Source organism: Sminthopsis crassicaudata, chromosome 4 (assembly GCF_048593235.1).
Source record: "Sminthopsis crassicaudata isolate SCR6 chromosome 4, ASM4859323v1, whole genome shotgun sequence".
In the NCBI taxonomy this organism is placed as follows: domain Eukaryota; kingdom Metazoa; phylum Chordata; class Mammalia; order Dasyuromorphia; family Dasyuridae; genus Sminthopsis; species Sminthopsis crassicaudata.
Window position 1 is genome coordinate 98,134,729 of NC_133620.1, and position 12,620 is coordinate 98,147,348.

General features: G+C 43.4%; 1 protein-coding gene across 2 annotated transcripts in view; it reads right to left on the reverse strand.

The window, feature by feature from the left end:
- SYT2 (synaptotagmin 2) overlaps positions 1-7,644 on the reverse strand; it is a 167,450-nt gene extending 159,806 nt beyond the window's left edge. The window contains exon 1 of one of the 2 annotated variants that reach the window (XM_074308826.1): positions 7,477-7,644. The gene's annotated coding sequence lies outside the window, so the exon portion shown is untranslated. The remainder of the gene's footprint in view (positions 1-7,476) is intronic. The other variant, XM_074308824.1, reaches the window with a different exon arrangement.
- Between the last annotated feature and the right edge of the window lie 4,976 nt (positions 7,645-12,620).

Consider the following 12,620-nt stretch of genomic DNA (forward strand, 5'->3'; position numbering starts at 1 on the left):
AAGGGGAATTTAACTCTCAATCAAGAGGAAAAGCAGACAAAGAACAGGGAAAACAATCATCATCTACATAGAACTTTAAAACTTATCAAGTTAATGAAGAACTGGAGCAGGAGCCTACCAACTGGAGAATGCTAAATGAAATGTGGTATATGAATGTAAAGGGCTCTTCCTATACAATATGAACATGAAGAATTCAAAGAGCCTAAAACTTATGTAAAGTGAACAACATCTAACTATAACAATATAAACAAAAGAACAATAAAATAAAATCAATGATACGTAATGAAAGTGGCAAGTTGAAAAAAAAAATGTATCTATCTTGGTAGAGGTAGGAAGACCATGGATGTGCAGGATCAGACAGGGTTAATAGGTTAACTGATTTTGACTGTTCATTTTCCTCTTTTTAAGCCTTTATTATAAAAGATGATTTATTGGATATAAGAGGAGTATATTTAAATTTTATGTGATTTTTTTTAAATCAAGTTTGTAAAATGTTTCACATACAATATTTTCCAATATTGTAGATGCTCTGGTTGTCAGATGGAGAAACCAAGGTTACCTCACTTGCCTATGATCATACAACTAGTAAGGGTCAGAAGTTGTTACTGAGCCCCATCATCTTGCTGTCATCCAATGCACCTCCTCACAATACCCCTTAAGGGTTGGAGCACCCTATTCCCCATGCCCTCCTCATCCCCTTGTTTTCCAACTCCAGGGCTAAATTTCTAGCACAAAGTTCTAGTTCCTGCTTTCCATCCTCCTTACACATACTCCAAATAGTTCAGCTCCATGCTTCTGAGGTTCAGATACCCAATGAGTATGATTCAGAGCCCACCCAGCTTCGGGGCTAGTAATGATATCAAAATCACATTATAGATAAGGAAAGCATGAAATGAAGCTGGGTTATCCCAGTGGCTTAGTAGTCAATTAGGGCAGTAATTCAGCCACAACTATATGGCTCTTCTTTTACTCTGGGAATTCCGCAGCTGCCAAAATTCTCTCCAGCTGCCAGAATGCTCTATGCCCACCTGGCTCCAGCCCCCGAGGCTGCCTTTTCTGTCTTACCTTAACACCACCTTGTGCTCTACTTGGAGAAGTATTCCATCTTTCTAAAGCTGAGCACACCACTGTCTGCCTCCTTAACTACTCTCCCAGCCCAGTTCTTTCTGAAGCCCCAGAAGCTTCAGGAGACTCAACTTTTCTAGAGAGAAAAGGAAATATTTATTTTAGGTCTGAAGCCTAGTTTTCTTGATTTTAGTGCCTGGATTCCTCTTTGGGTATCATTATAAATAATAATTTATTTTTATTCTTGTTTCAGTTCTGGGCATGCCATTTTAGAAAGAATGTGGAAAAGAGAAGGACAACTAGGATAGTGGAAGATACCTGGCTCATACCATGTGAGGATCAGTTGGAGGAAAGACAAAGAACACTGCTGGGGGTGGGGATGATGTGGGGAACCTGAATGTAGTCTTTTTTTTTTCTTAAGTTTTAGAAGGACTATTGATTTCACCTTTGCAAAATCTCCAAAACAAGCCACTTCTTTCCTCCAGCACTGCCACATTGGACCATTGCTGGTGGATCTGCCTTCCTCAACTCTTTCCCACTCTGACCCATCCTCCTTTCAGCCACCAAAGTGAGTTGATTATGTCACCCCTCTATTTAACAAACTCCAGTGGTTCCCCATTGCAAATACAAGGTCCTTTATAACTCAGCCCCTCCTGCTCTTCAATCTTCTTACAGACTATACCCTTCAGACACTGGCCTCCTGGCTGTTCTAGGAACAAGGCACTCCCCCTCTTGGCTCTGGGTGTTCTCTCTGGCTTGTCCCCATGCCTGGAATGCTTTCCCTCTTTGTCTCTATTCTTCCTTGGATTCAAATAAGTTCCAATTAAAATCTTATCTTCTACAGGAAGCCTTTCCCAACTCCTTGTAAATCCAGCACCTTTTCTCCTATTTATACTATGTGTGATTTGTATATATTTGCTTACTTGATATCTATCCCATTAGACTCTGGGCAAAGACTGTCTTTACTTTATTTTGTCTTTATCTATCCTTAGAACAGTGCCTGGCACATAGAAGGCACTTAAGAAATGTCAATTGATTAATTGATAATGAAAGCTGTCTCAAAGTCGAATAGTTTGCCTAGGGAAGTCAGTGGTCCCTTTCTTTGGCTGTATCCCAAACTTTTAGTATGTTGTCTCATTATTGTCATTTTCTTGAATGAAATTATGGATTGTTTCTGGGATTTGTTGTTTGACCCACCCATTTTTTTAGGATTAGATTATTTAATTTCCAATTGTTTTTTAAGCCTATCTTTCCCTGACTATTTATTGAGTGTACTTTTTATTGCATCATGGGCTGAAAAGGAAGCATTTACTATTTTTGCCTTTCTTGCATTCAATTGTAAGGTTTTTATGCCATAATACATGCTCAATTTTTGTGTGGATGTAATGTACTGAATTAAGAAAAAGGTGTATTCCTTTCTGTCTCTATTCAATTTTCCCCAAATGTCTATAATATCTAGTTTCTTTCTGTTTATTTTATGGTTAGATTTGTCTGATTCTGAGAGGGGAAGGTTGAGGTCCCCCGCTAATATAGTTTTGCTGTCTATTTCTTCCTGTTACAGGCTTAAAATATTCTCTAGGAATTTGCATGCTCTACCACTTGGTGCATATTCCTTTAATATCACTAGTACTTCATTGTTTACTATATGGGTTCCCCTTTCTTGAAAGTCTTCAGCACAGGCTTTGTGACTCCCCTGCCAGAGATGTTGAAGAGGGGATTTATATTAAAGTATAGGTTGGATTATTTGCTCCTGAAGTCCCTTACAACTCTGAAAGACCGTGATTGTGCTAAAGGCCTCTTTGTAGCGTTCAAAATGCTTGCCCAACAGTTAATAACCTTATTTATTGCCCATTTTATAAGGAAAGAAGCTGAAGTCCAGTGAGGAGAAAAGGTCTGCTTAATGTCACACAGATGAATTTTTGGAGCCAAGGCTAGAATCCAAGTCTTCTGACTGTAAGACCAAGCAGCCTTTATCTCATATCATTCCTTCCAATGCTATGTAATCTCACTACATCTATCTTCCTGTGACAACATAGTAGCCATCCCAAATGGGTCATGTCCAATTTTTACTTACTCTCCCTTTCTCACCTCTTCTTCTTTCATCTTTTCCTGTTTCTCTTTTCTCCCCTTTTCCTCTCTTTCTCTTCCCTTTCCTCTTTCCCTCCCCCCACCCTTTCATTCCTTCTCTTTCCCTAAGAACCAAGACAGCTGAAACCCCCTATTTGTGTTGTATTCTCCTCTCAGAATGCCTCTTGAGCCTTTGAGAACAGGGACCATTCTGCTTTTCCATTTCTACCCCTAGCACATTATAGCATGTTGTTTTGTACATAGGAAATGCTTAATAAACTCATTTTTATTCATTTACCTTATTTGTCAATTCCTGTCCTCAAAGAGTTTTCATTTTTCTTCTGGGGAACCAGAAGTTCAATATGAAGAGCTTCCTAAAAATTAGAACTGCTCAGGCATGGAATAGACTGCCTTGAAGAGTAGTGAATGTTTTCAAAGCAAAGACCGGATGACAACTTCCTGGGTATACCATTAGATTTCCTGACTAAATGAGGACTGGGCTGGGTGACCTTCCAGCACTGGGATTCTCTGAAAATAACACATTGTCTACAGTTCCATTTCTCCAATAAGGCCAATTAAGGTATGGTACCTCTCCTCCCTCGTGCTTTGTCTCACTACTCTCGTTCCCCTCTCTTAGTTTCCTTTTCCCCCTCCCTGCCAGGTGGATGCATGGACTGTGTTCAGGAGGAGACAGTTGGATTCAACATTATAAAGACAGTTTCCGAACATGGGAAAATCCAAGGTCACGTCTGCATCTTTGACAGCAAAACTATAAGGCTGATTTGGAAACTTTCATTCTCCAGTGAGGAGGATAGGGTGAGGTCAGGGATTTCTCTGACGGGAACTCTAGAGCCTTTCTCCGTAGCTTGGAAGAGTGAGGGGCTGAACAGCCCCCGCACATGCTCAGAGACTCCCTTTTGGCACAAAGGGAGGAAGGGAGAGAATAAGCCATTGCAGTGTTAGGTTAGAGAGTATTTAGATCAAATCCTAGAAAAAGATTCCTACCCAATGGCAGTCGCACAGCGGAACCCAACTCAATTCAACCCATTATCAACCAAATGCTTTCTTTGCACAGGAGCAATTCCAGTCCAGGACATAATGCAATTCTAGCTGCACTTAGCTCTGGGGAGGTATAAAGCAATGATTTATAACACCAGCTACTTCCTTACTTACAAAGCTCTCCCCCAGCCCACCTGCCCCAAATTCTAAGACAATAAGGAGCTGTGGATAGCCAAATGCTCCAGTAACCCATGTCTGTGAAACCAGCAGCTTACTCAATAGCACCTGCTCCCCTTGGCAGAAGAGAGTCTACTAGCTCTTTCTCTGCCTGTTTTTGGTTCTTTCAGGTGGAAAGGAAGAATGAGGTGGAGATGGGGAGGGAGGAATTGAGGAAGGCTAGTTTAAGATGCCCTGGGCTGATAATCATTTGTCTTCTTCCCTGATGGAACTCTCTAAAGGTAATATAGGACATTGAACCAGACATGACCTCCAAGGCACAGAATTCCCTACACTAACTAGTTCTTCCTTATACTACCCTTGAAGGTGAGTAGGGCTGGAATTTGTCTCCAATGATTAAAGTTCAAACTATTTAGAGCTAGAAGATACTTCAAAGATTGGTAATAATAAAAACAATAATTATAATAGCTAACATTTATATAGTACTTATTATAGGCCAGGCATTGTGCTAAGCACTTCACAAATATTATCTCATTTAATAGTAGGTAGGTGCTATTATTACCCCCATTTTACAAATTAGAAAACTGAAGCAAACAGATTAAGTGACTTGCCCAGGTCCATACCATTAATAAAATGTCTGAGGTCAGATTTTAATTCTTTTCTTTCTGACTTCAAGCCTGGTGTTTTATCCAAGAAACACTCTTCTTGTCCAGGGGACTTGTCCAAAGTCACATAAATAATTACAATATTCAATAATTACAATAATTACAAAATTCAAACCCAAGTCCTTGGATTTCAGACTCTACTACATTACACTTAGACAAAATCTAAACCATAATGAAGAGGCAGCCCAAATAAGGAGAAATGACTGAAGGAGACTGAGTAGTAAGGGGGGGACTTGATGAACAGGACTCTTGAGTTAGAAGCAGCTGACACCACGGCTTCCAGGGCTGGGTGGCAATATGCCATGGTGTTGGCCCCAGGAGCTGACTCACCTGCTGTGTCCTGAGACGGGGCTGCACACTGCAGAGCCTGCCAGGCCCAGCTCTTCCACCAGGCACGTCCCACTGCATCAGAGATCTCTTGGCCCCAGGGCCAGAGTCCTGACCCCCACCCTGTTCCTCAATTCTCCCCACCCCCAGAAAAGGGGCAGAATAGTGCTAAGAAGTAGGTGGTCTTGGCCAGAATCAGAGGAAGGGAGCTAAAATGATTAAAGTCTTTCCCCCCATCCCTCTCTTGCAACCCCTTTGCTTGGGGGCCCTGAAATGGAAAAAAAGTAGATAGGAAATGGTTAAATACTATCTCCCCTCAGAAAGAAAGAAAGAAAGAAAGAAAGAAAGAAAGAAAGAAAGAAAGAAAGAAAGAAAGAAAGAAAGAAAGAAAGAAAGAAAGAAAGAAAGAAAGAAAGAAAACAAAACAAAACAAAACAAAACAAAACAACAACCTTGTTAATGTCGTGAGGCAGGGACGCTTTCAACCAGCCAACACCTTCCCAGACCTCTATGAGGACCTGTCCCTTTTTCCTTTCCCCCTCATCAATCAACCACAGTGCCCTGTCTGTCCACTCCCAGCTTCCACCCCAATTAAGGCTGCTCTTCTTCATTCAGCCTCTACCTGCTCAATCCGAGCTCAATTCTCCCTCCCACGTTCACTCTCTGCTTTTTGCTTCTTGCCAAGAATCTACAAGAGCCTTTTCCTTCAGCAGCTCCTCTTATTTCACCATTTCTTTTCTTCCCCTCACCACTGATATTCTCCCTTCCTCTAACCATCCCTTTGCAATCCCAGAAGGATAGGTTTTGATCTGGAGGGCTTCTGGGCCAACCAGAGATCCCAGTTCTTCTCTTTCCCACCTCTACTCCAGGATCCCAGGACTGTTCAGCTAGATGCTAATTTGGAATCCGGTGGAAAGAAGAGGGAAATCAGTGTGATTTTAGCAGAAAACATGACTGGGAATCAGGAAACCTGAGTTCTAATTCTGATTCTGCCATTGACTAGCCCTATGACCTTGGGCAGAGCACTTTCCCTTGTGGGTCTTAAGTTTCTCATCTGTAAAAAGAGGCCCTGGGACCAGATAATCTCTAAATTACTTCCTGTTTGACATTTTATAAGTCAAAGGACTCTAGTGTCCACTGGGCCCCAATCCTAGGTCCACCTACGTGGACACACCTATGTTGGTGTGGATAGAGAGGGAGAAATTCTGATTTCACAGAGGGATGGGGTAGGGAGAGGGAGGAGACCTTAAGGAGACTATTGAGGGGAGGGAAGGTCAGGGATGCAAAAGGGATATGGGACAGGTAATTTCCCCTTTGATGGGCCAGTCCAGAGGAAGGGAGAGAGAGGGGTTCACGGTGTTGTGTTCAGAAGTGAAGGGCAAATGAAGGAGGCCATAGGGGCATATGACCCCAGTTCTTGCTTACCCTAAGAGTCTTGGCAGGAGACAGACCTGGCAAGGGAACCTGGGAAGGGGCAGAAACATGCTGAGTCATGGGATTTGGGCAGAGGGCAAGGGGTCTCCCATCTCCTTTTTCCTTGGTGCCCTACCTCATTTGAGTTCCCACTTTCACATATCCCCCATTGCCTAAAACACTGTCTTTTCTTCCCCACTTCAGGGTCTCTGCGCCCCTTCCCTTCTTCTATGCCCCCTCAGTCAATCCCACTGACAGCTCGAGCCGCAGGCTTCCCCCCAGAGTGCTCGGGGGCGCTGGCAAACATCCCCGACGGCTTGGTCCCGGCGGGGGCCCGGGAGACGGGGGTGGGGGGGAGAAGGGGGAGTAAAGAGGAAGGTCCCTGGTCCCGGGGGAGTGCCAGAGGACCCGACGGGGTGTGGACCCCGCCTCCTTTCCCCTCTGCAGCCCGTCACCTTGAGATGCTGGGACTGAGCCGCCCTACCTGGTTCACACTAGGGAACTATCTCCTCACCCCCGGAGCTAGGAAGCGGGGCTGCGGGGGGCCCACTTCTAAAGCCGCTCTGTCCGCTCGTGCACGGGCACTCCTTCCCAATCAGGCGAAAAGTCCTCGGCACCCCGGGCTCCGCTCCTCCGCACCCACCTCAAAGGGGAAAGCTCCGATTCTGCGGCTCCTCGATCCGCCGCCCCGGGAAGAAACCACTCCCCGGCTCCAAGAAGAAACTTTAGAGGAGGTGGGTGGGTGCCCCCCCACGAGACTCACCGGGGTGCAGCCCCCAGGGAGCTGGGAGAAAGGGCGCTCCCGGTGCTCGGGGGGTTGGGGAAATGCCGCGGTCGCGCAGTCTAACCGGGATGCATCCGCCTCCGCGGGACCCGGTCCCTCCTTGCTCTGCCTCTGCCCCAACTCCGCTCCGAAGTGTCTCTGCTGCAAGACTTGCTGAGCTTAGCAGTCTGCGCCCGAGCCAGAGGTGGGAGGGAGGCAAGGAGGGAGAACGGATCAATGGGCGAGAGGCGGGGGAGCAGCTGCAGTGTGGGGGAGGAGGAAAGTTGGGGCCGGTGCTGCCGGGGGAGAAGCTGCCCCTGCCCTGGGTTTCAGGCTTGTTCTGTGTGAGCCTCCGCGGCTCTCGCCGCCTTTTCCAGGGCTCGGCTCAAGGACTTTGGGGCTGTCCCTCACGGCTGGGGAAAGTGGGGTGCGTACGCTGTGGATGGGGGAGGCACTCCTTTTTCCCCAGAGGGGCTCTGGGGCCCCATTTTGAGCTTTTTTCAGGTCCTTTTCCTGCCCATTCTCGCCAGTTCTCCCATTACGCAAATGAAGTAACTGAAGCCCCGAGCTGAGAAGGGTCCCCACTGGACCCTTACCATTCCACCTCTAAGAAGGATAATACTTCTACTCCTAATAATAGCAGTTAGAATTTATATGGTGTCTACTGCGGGGCAAATGCTTCACAAATACCTCATTTGACCCTCACAGCAACCCTGGAAGGAGGCGCTACTATTATTCCCATTCTATAGCTGGGAAAATTGAGGCAAAGTATGTTGAGATTTGTGCAAAATCACATAACCAGAAAGTGTCTAGTCTTCCTAACTCGGGGATCAGCCTTCTATTCACTGAACCACCTAAGTGCTTCTAGGGTGAAGAACCAGGAGTTCTCCTCTCTGAATATATTTTTGCCTACTCATTCCCCAGTTTTTCCACCCCACCCCAGCTATATTGGGGTCCCTAAGGCACTCCAGCCACAACCACCCGATTGAGAGGGCTGCTACTTACTCATTTCCCTAAGCTAATTTAAAGGCTAAATCCTCCTGTGTGCTAAAAGAGCCATGTTGAACTGTCCCTGGGGGACGCATTAAGAGGGACAAGTAAAGTCAAGAGATTGTATCTGCCCATCTCTACCGCGGGGGAAGATTTCTTCTAAGGACTGGATAGGAAAGTGGGACAGCACCAAGTAGGATGAATCAGCAGTGGACTGGTCAATGGAAAAAGAAGAGAGAAAAAGTCTCTTCAAAGAGGGAAAGTAGGTGAGACACCCCCACCCAGTTTATTCCAAAGTTTAGAGAAAAAGAGAAAAGTGGGAGTGGGGAAAAAGGGAAGTCCCGAAGCAGGAAAATATCGATAGCTTGTAATTATGTGACACTAAGAGCTTTGTAAAAGCATTTTTCTCTCAACTCCCTTGAAGTAGATAGTAGTTTTATTACGCTATCTTGCACATGAGGAAACTAGGCTCTGAGGAGTCCAGTGACTTGCCAAGTGTCACACCATTAATTAGCACCCAGGTCAAGTTAGATCTAGGTCTCCTGACTCCAAATCCAGCAAATGTGGAGCTCAAGCCATATCAACGTGGCCTGGCAAGGGCTTGGGAGAAAAGAGGCAGGAAAGCAATAAGCGTGGTGCTATAACTTTTTTTTTAACCATGAACTGAATGGAAATCAAGCGCCAAAGAATGCCAAATGCTTTGAACTCAATAATGAAGGCTCCTTTTGTTGTAGAACATCAAGAAGTGTCACTCTTCATTCCCTGCAGTTGGGGATAACAAGGTCAAGAAGATTGCCCTCCAGGGTTTCATGGAGGAATTGGGATCTCAGGGCATGTGGAAATAGAGTACAGAATGGATTTGTAGAAAGTCACCTTGCAAATAATTCTCAAGCATGTGACAGCCCATGGAGAGATTCATCAGCCTGACCCAGAGCAAGGGGGAGAGAGTAGCTATTTATGAGACTGTCACAGAGGGGGGTGATGGAAAACACTGGGGAAATCCTAAATCTGATTGAAGTTGCCTCAACCCAGAGCTCTAGTGAGGAAGTTGCTGGCATAAACTGCCCAGCTGCTGAGCAGAGATAACCCTGAGGCTGAAACAGAAAATATGGAGAAAGTAAAACTAATAAAGAATGAGTCTTCATTAGATGATACTCATTGTGTCCTTTAATTATGATGATTCTTGTGACCTGCCATCTTTGGGTTGGCTATCTATCACTGAGGATGTGTCTAGCATCACAACATTTCCCAGCTAAGTGGGATCTAAGGGGTCATCCAGTTCTTTTCATGTGGTTGTTTTTTTCCCCCGGTGAGAAAACAGGATTAGAAAGGAATAATGACTTATTCAAATGGACCCAGTAACAGCTTTCCAGTCTCTTCCCTATCCTTCACACTCTTTCTTCTATAGTCTTCTTAATGTATCACTCTTCTAATTAAAATTTTTGAATGACTTCCTATGGCCTACCTAATAAAATAAAACCTTAACTCTAGCAATCAAGGCATTTCACAAACTAGTACCATTCTGGTATATCTCATCTGGTATCTAATCCAAATTTTCTGTGATCCAGACAAACGTGATTTCTTTCTATCCCTACTACTCCAATTTTCATTCTGTTTCTTGCTGGTCTTCAAGTTCATACCCTGTCTTAGACACTAACTCTATAGTCCTGGGTTTGACTTCTCTCAGCCTTTTTTCTCATTTGAAAAATGAAGGGTTTGGATTTGGTGACTTCCAAGTTCTCTTTTAGTTCTTAATCTAAGATTCTATAATATCTGTGCCTTCATTCACATTATTTCCCATTCCTAGAATGTATATATGCTAATCACCTCCACACCACTAATCGCTACCTGTCCAGCTCTTTCTCTTACTTCATTTGTTGTTGGTGTTCAGTCATTTCAGTCACATCTGACTCTTCACAGGTTTTCTTGGCAGAAGTAACTGGACTGGTTTGCCATTTACTTCTTCAGCTCATTTTATAGATGAGAAAACTGAGACAAAATCTGAACCCAGGGTTCCTAACTTTCTAACTCTATTCACTAAGCCACCAATTGCCAAGGAAGCACTTTAAGACTTGGCTAAAATGCTACATTCTGCTATGCAGCCTACCCCACTCCATTTGGCTAGCGCATTTCCCTAATGAAATTATTCTGTATTTGTTTTTTTGTACATATTATTTTTCCCCAATAAAGCTTCCCTCAGTGTAGGGATGTGTAGGTTTTTGTCTTTGTATCCCCCCAAATTTAGCAGGTATTTGTGGTAGGTATTTAATACACGATTGCTGAACTTTCTTTCCACCTGGTTTCATTGCCACTGAATGGCGATCTGTATCTGCTCCAGATTTCTCACAGGATTTTACACTCTCCTTCTTTCTTGCACAGTTCTTTGCATACTTATCTTTCCCGTTATATTGTTAGTTTCTGGACAGCAGTTTTGCTACTCCCAGTGCCTAGCACATGTCTTGCACATAGTAAGTATTAAATCGATGCTGGATGAATGAATTGGGACTAGAACCCAGGTCTCCTGACCTCCGGTCCAATGTTCTTTCTACCTTGCCACTGTGCTAATCAATTCCTCCACACTCTCTCTCATAGTTTTCATTCTAACAAGATTCAATTTGTTCCATCAGGATGATTGACTAAAGTATAAGGTGAAGCCTCCTATTCACAGAATATGCCTAGGCTCATGTGTCTGGATAATATTAGTTTCTTAAGGAGGCATGCTTTGCTTCCTGTCTTGATAATCAAATTCCCCAATCAATCTAGTGCCCCAACTTTTTCTAAGTACTCCAGAAAACCCAGGGTTAGATAAAGCAAACCTGTCTTCTCAGACACTGTTAAGAGATTCTATGCTGCAATCAATTTAGGTAAATGAAAAATGCAGTGTCCCAGGCTACGGTTTTAATGTTCTTTTAATTCATCAGAACCAATAGCATCTGGGTTATAAATCTAATCAGCAGTTCAGCATCCCTGCTCTCTGTTCCCTCAGGCTTCTCTTGCAGGAAAAGTAAAGGATGGGAGCAGACATATATCCCTACCTACCTTCCTCCACTCCAACACCACTAGTTCTTCAGCTACTGACTAGGTGGCTTTGTTTTCAAAGGTATCTGTTTTTCCTTTGGCACTTCAATCAGTGATTCATCAGTGGCTGAAGATACTCATCCCAGAACGATAATGGAACTTCAAAGGTAATCATTTCCCAACAATTCAAGCAGAAAGGAATCAAACCCATCTGAACAGATCACGGATGGAGCCTCTTTGTCTTAAAGATCTCATAAATTCCATAACTTCCACCAATTTTATTATTTCAGCATTCTCTAGCTTAAATCCCCTGTCTTTGTCCCCCATTTGTTTTCTTGTTATCCTTTTCTCTTAAGGAGTTTGGGGGAAGGAATAAATAATGGTCACTTTATTCTTGATAACAAATCTCTTCACAACAGTCGCCCCTATGCCCATACCACTCCAGCCTTGAGTTAAATAATTCATTTTTATTCTGTATTTATTCATAGTTCCTATTCTCTACCCCCTTTTAAATTGTCTTTGCTTCTTCCTAGTGAGATTTTTGTCTGCATAAAAAGCTTTTCGGATGCCCAATTATTGTAAATATAACAAATAGGAAAGAATTGGTGTCCAATGAACTGGGCTTCAGCCAATGTATTGACATTAAACAGCTCCAACGTACTGAACTTTTTTCTAGCTTACAGGTTTTAAGTCACAAAATCATTATTTCCATCAAACTTCTCTTTCTTTCTACTCCCTAGTAGTTTGCATTGTTCCTGACAATTAAGTAAACAATGATTAAACACGTCTCTGGATTGTATCCCCTTCAAGTATTTTAATTTGAGTAGATGGTTTCTAAAACCTAACATCCAATTTCTACCACTGAAGGTCTCCTTCTTGTACCTTCTTTTACCAAGTGTATGTCTTGGTGAACAGAAATGTAGTTTTAACACTTAATTGAATTAATGTTTCATTTTTCTTTTGACTTTCTAAATGTCCCTTAGATAAACCACAAAAATAATGTTTAAGATGTCTTAAAAAAAAAAAAAAAGCCCTAATCATAGCTGGGAGAAATGCTACTTTCCAAAAGAAAAAGTTTGGATGAATAAAACAAGGTTAAACATCATCTAAATCATAAGTTTACTAAGTTATGTCTC